Genomic DNA, 6,681 nt, shown 5'->3' on the forward strand with positions numbered 1-6,681 from the left:
AAAGAGTGTGAAGAAAAAGATATTTATTCATAAAATGATTAAATAATAATAATACACCTCCTTTTAATAAATTATTATAATATATAAGCACCCACAACAAGTCTTTTAATCGTTCTTTTTAACAAAAATGACCCTTTCCACCTTCCTCTGACCTACACCTTTTGTAAAATGTTTTAACGAGAGAAAGCAAGGTAGAGGGTGATTTCTCTGTCTTTAATGACTAGCACAATGTGTCACCAACACAACATGACGCAACCCTTACTCGACCTGAAAGGTCCAAGAGAAAGTCCAAAGGGCGTACCCTTTGATTTATTATAGCCCTTTGGGTACAATAGGTTGTGTAACTTGACGCAACTATCCTACCTATAAGTACCTGCTCTTCTCTTTCCTACTTTCTATTCCACGGTTTACTCTCCAGTTCGATCTGGTCGGCGAGAGAGTATCATTCTCCAGAGATCAAGATGACGAGGATTCTACCTTAGTTGAGGTAAGAATAGAAGTAGATAACAATACCATTAAAATATTTTGTTATTTCGAAGAACAGATTAGCAAATTTATATTTCTTTTGTGTAAGGTGTATTAATCATTAAAATATATATTGTTAATTATATTAACCATCCATGATACTATAATGTTTTAGATCAGGTATTAATTTATTCCATTGATATTATTCCATTTATATTTATTTTCAGAATTAAATCAGTTAAATTTCTGGGAATAATTTTATAAGCATTACGATTTATTTTTTTTTATTTTTTTGAGAGGTTTGAATTAATATTGCAAAAAAAAAAAAAGAAATAAAATAAAGAAATTAAAATTTATTTCTACCAAAAAAAGAACATGATAATAAAAGGCTTTTAAAATTTAAATTAATTAGATCTTATCTCTAAGGAAGATTTTCTTTTTATTGGTTTATATCAAATAAACAATTGAATTGTTCTTTTATTTTTTTTTTTTAATTTGAAATTAACTGACAGAATACTTAATTCACATTTCTCTAATAATTAAAATGAATATCTAATTTATTTTACAATTCCAACAATAGAACTACAAGAATAGCATTTCGTATTATTTATCAACTAAATATATTTTATTTCTCAAAAATAATTTATTTACATATTCTAGGTTATCTAAAGCGTCTAATAGTAAAAGTTTAGTTTATACATATGCTTAATTGATGGCTATGGATTGTAAAAAAATATTGAACATGTATTGCAAAAATTATTGATACATTTCTTTTAATAAACAGTGAAATAGATGCAATTTAATTTAATTGGAGTCAATATATAACAAGAATTTTTTTTGCGTTTTTTTTTTAAATTAGTATATTAGGAAAAAACAGTACAAACAATCTGATTCCAATGAATTAAAATCTTATTAAATTTCAAGGGAACATTTATTTCTCCAAAACATTAATTTTTCGTTTTTTTCCTTCGACCTTTATTTATTATCGATTATTCCCTTTAGAACACATTTTAAATACTATAATAATTAAATAAATGTTTTTTATTAGTAGTTTTTATATGATACACAAATTAGTTTATGTATCAATTGGTGTCTAAGTTGATATCTTAATATTTTATTGATAAAGGAGTAAGATTCTTGACTACTTGTTCTGTTCTAGAAAGTTAAAATTTGAAAGAAAAAAAAAACGAAACGTTAGTAGCCTTCACAAGAAACATTTTAAGAATATATGGCATCAATGATTAAAGTATATTCAAAAACATTAGTATTGGGTGAGGAAAAAATGTAATAATAATATGAAAACACATTTTATATATTGTATCATTGAGAATGGCCTAAGGGCCGAAACGTTGAAGATGTTTTGAAATGAATAGTTGAGAGTAAAAGTGGATTAATTGTTGTTTGTGTTAATAATCAAATAAACCTCTCTCAAACAATCAGTATAATAAATCATTAATCAAAATACTTGTCTATATGGAATCCATTTAATTATAAATTATCTTTCTTTGGATTGCGTATTTCTAAATAAATTGTATATTTTCCTCATAATGTTTTCGTCTATGAATATACTTTTTCCCTTAAGCAGAATCGATCACGTGCTTCTCATGAATTTATTTTTTTGTTTTTTATTTGACCTAGGTAAATATTTTCTAAAGAAAAACCAAGGGTTTTTTCGATGACTCCAGATATATATTATTCTATTTTATCAACAAAAGTAATTAATTAAATTATTTTCAGAGGATCAATTGATTTATACTTCAATGTATTGATAAAAACTCATTATATTAAAATATATTATATTAATTGACCAATATAATATATTTTAATAAATATAATCTATAAATCATAATAAAATTAAATAAATGATAAAAAAAAAAAAATATATATGATCTGGTATTTTATATTAACAAATTAATTTAAAGAGGAAGTTTTGTTGAATTTAAAACAATTTATTTATGATTATTTTTTTTTTTACAAACATAGATCATTGCTTATGAATAATATTCCTTTATTTATAATGTTAATTGCTTTTTTATAAGGGTTAGTGTACTTAATGATGAAGACTTTTTCTGTTTTCAATCTTAAATCTTAAATTTTAACATAATTGTATTATGATGAACCCGATATTTTAAGAATTTAAAAAATATATTCGTAATTTTTTTTAAACCTTTATTATTAAATTGTGTAAAAATAATTAATAAAGGAATAATAACATCAATAAATGAATACAAAGTAATAACGAATTCGCATTTTAATGCGTACTCTTCGTCTAAAACTAAATTAATAATTATCTAAGGAGCCACACAGAAAATAAGAATTTAAATTATTTATGTAATTTTGCTTCTACATATTTATTAGTAATCATTTTCTGTGCTATAGAAATGGAAATTTTACGGATGAAATTTGGCTTTCCCTTGGTCGTTTATTCTTTCCCTAACGAAGACTTGAACATTTACATAAAATTACTAGTAATTGAATGGTTTCCGAAATAAGCACTCGACGTCAATTCCTATGGAGCTTATTTTTGGCTAATTTAAATAAATATATAACGAAAATTGTGATCGCTACCAAATCAACCACTAAAATATGCTAACTCATTTAATACATAATATATTTTGACTCAAAATTAGACCCTCTAAATTATGGAGAGAAAGGGATAAGTATAAATGTCTTAAAATGAGGCTTGAACATGTTCTCATATTTCGTTTTTATTAGTAGGTAAAATAAATATCGTGGCACTCTAGTTAACATTTGATTTTCATTACCTACCGGTTTTTATATAACAAAAATATAGCTCACGGGATGGTAAAATATGATAATTACAAATGTTAATTTTAATAATTATTTTAGCACCATATAAAACGTTATTCACTTGTTATATGATATTTACATAAGCACATAAACTATTATAATATTATTTCATTTATATGATATGACAATTATAATAATTATATGATTTGAATTTAATCAATTAACAGAAATCTTGTGGGGAATATATGAATGAAATATTTTAATTTATAATAATATTTAAATATGAATATCTTTTATTTCAATCAAACAGCTCTGATGAAGATTTATATTCTGGGTCAACTATCAGTACTTAATAAATAATTAGGAGTAAATATTGTTTTGTTTTTTCTGGCCGCCACCCGGACCGGACCCTCGATTTATCATCGGTCAACCATCAATATAACTTATGAAAAAATTATTCCACTCTAATTGAAATGCATTAAACTGGTTTATTTAAATTAAATGTGGTTTTCCATAATTTGGGAATAAATTTAATGAGAACTTTGTTTACAAATTACATTGAGTTCACCAGCTGATAAATTAACTGTTTCAATATACAAGACCACCATGCACAGCAGACATTAATTAATCAGGTGTCGAATTAATTAATTAAAATAGTTGAGAACAGATGGGAATATCTGAATATGGTGAAATGTTACTGGTTTTGCTTCAATTTAGTAAATTAAAGTTTTTATTTGAAAACTTCCAAAAATCTGATATTTTTATATGTATTAACTATGTAGCTTCACGTTAAATTAAATAAATTATATTTGCATACCCAAATGGTCAAAAGCAGAACTGTCAAAAGAAAATCATGCTTCTCTAAAAATTATAAAAAAAAAAACACCTGGTCAAGGAAAAGACATTTTTTTTTTTGTGTTCCTTAAATTATTCTCAGAAATCGTTCTTGACACTGTCGAAAATATAAATATATGAATAAAAAGGGGAAAAAAAGTGTCTGAAATACTTAGCGGATAATTATAATGGAAGAAGGAGATAAAGAGGCGGAGAAGGAAATAGGTATAGAAGGAACAAGAGAGTGTAGGAAGATTGGAATCTGTCGTTAAATAAGGTACATTATAGACTGCCCGTGTCTCAGGTCGACAACATACATAAAATACATTACCAAAGGACTACTTCTACCTCCTTCTTAATGCTATTTAATTAGAGATAAATAAATTTTTACCTGTCTACTCGCATCCCTTATCTGTTTTTACGTTTTGGATTCCTTTTAAGAAAATGTCACTCCTTTTCACCATGCCTCTCGTTGTTATATTCTTATTTCACTTTTTCCCTTCCTTTATAAACTTATCTGTCCCGAGCCGCTCTTTGAGCCGGAATGAAGAATAAATAAAAATCTAGAGCATAAATGTTAATTTATAAAATGTTTAAATACCTCCTCGCCGTATATTTTCTTCTCTTATCTCCTCTTTTCTTTCTTTTACTCTCCCCTTCGCGGCTGTAAATTGAAGTTCAACATTGTATGCCTTTTTTATTTGAATAAACATGACATAATTTACCATGCCAGGATGAATTTAAGGTGACGTTGCGACATCTGACCATGAATTATATTTTTAAGTATACATCGATTTCAAATGAAAAAAAAATTAAAGGAATTTTTTTCAGGTTATATAATGATGTAAAATGTATATTTTCTCCTTGGCTTTATATATCCTTTAATACTTTTTAGAAGGTTCTTGAAAAGAATTATATATTTCAGTAAATATAAAAATTTATTATTAATTTAGATGTTCACAATTTAATATACCAGTGCCATATACAATATACCACTAATTTTGAACACATGCAAAGTAAAAATGAAGGAAGAAAAGATTCCCTTGGTGCTTAAAATGTTCTTATACTTGTCAAACAATTAATACAATGCGAACATGAAGAAATGATATTCGAAAAATTACTAATATTATTATAAAGATTTTTTATTTTATTTTACTGTATTTAATAATAGGATGGTCTGGTGGGCCTTACATGGTTAATATAACAGTTACATTTTTTAATTTAATTTATTATGGAGGTATAGTCTCGTGCAAAATAGATAACAATAAATAGATAGAAATAATAATTCTTAAGAAAAGAAAAAAGAAACGTTCATCATCAAAAGCAATGACATCTGTAGATTCAATAAAATAAATAATTCACTTCAAATGGGAAAAAAGTTAATTTATATAAGGATTAATAATCTTTAATTTATATAATAAAAATATGTATAATATTTTTATATAATTTAATTTACTTTATTATGAAAATATTGATATATATTAACATTATCATCAATATATTTTCAATTATTGTTAAATATTTTTCAATTAGTGATGAATTGATTTTATTTATTATTTTATAATTATGTTTTACAATTTTATATTCTTCATTATTGAAAGTTCGATCTTCTATGGATTTTATTAATATATCTATTGTTAAAAAAATGTAAAATATATATCTACATTCACACATATACAGTATATTATATTATGTACGATTATAATACGTCTTTTCCTCCTAACTGACCTTGATTATTGATCCTGTTTGTATCATAGTTACAAAAAAAAATCAGATCAATAACCTCTAGGCCTTAATGTGCTGGCGCCATGTTCTCAAAGTGTACAGCCACTCATACTCACAAGAAGAAAGACATGTGTAACATTTCTAGTAGTAGTATATTGTTAAACGATTTTCAATCAGGCGAGGCATATACAGATACCACAAATTGTAATAGTCATATTACATTACTACAGTTCATATGTTAGGACCGATAAAGCAACCATCAGTGCTTTTGTGGATGATTTAATACAATTTATTACTTTTTAAAAATAATTGTTCATTTTAGTTTATAAATATGATTTCAGGTATTCAAAAACATATCGGCCTAAACGGTTTGTATGATACTAAATAAAAAATATGATTCAACGTTTAAATGTTCGAACATAACCAGCAGAGAGATTTCATTCCATTAGTTAATTTTTTTTTTCATAAATTTCTTTTTGCAAATAAAATAAAAATAAAAAATCATACCTTCCACTCAGTTCAAAGCTCAGTCAGATGTTGTAGTAAAAATTCAAATCATAACTACATTTCTAAAAGCTATAAAAATTGTTCATTTTATTATGGTAGTCATGTTATCCTTAATTGTACCTGTAACTCAGAATAATATTATTGTATATTGCATGCTCTAATTACAAATGACTCCCTTAACTAATGTTATTTATATAAAAAATAGGATCTTTTAAGGTTAACATTGAAACGTCGTCGGATTAAACACAAATATTTATATTATGTAAAAAAAAATTAAATCATGTAGTACAAATTTTAACTTACATATAATATTAAATATGAATAATAGCTGATATAAATGAATAATAATAAAATATATGACTTATAGCTGAAATCTTTGACAATAACACTGTCTAATTT

Source organism: Halyomorpha halys, unplaced genomic scaffold (assembly GCF_000696795.3).
Source record: "Halyomorpha halys isolate HHAL.00 unplaced genomic scaffold, Hhal_1.1 Scaffold15.1, whole genome shotgun sequence".
In the NCBI taxonomy this organism is placed as follows: domain Eukaryota; kingdom Metazoa; phylum Arthropoda; class Insecta; order Hemiptera; family Pentatomidae; genus Halyomorpha; species Halyomorpha halys.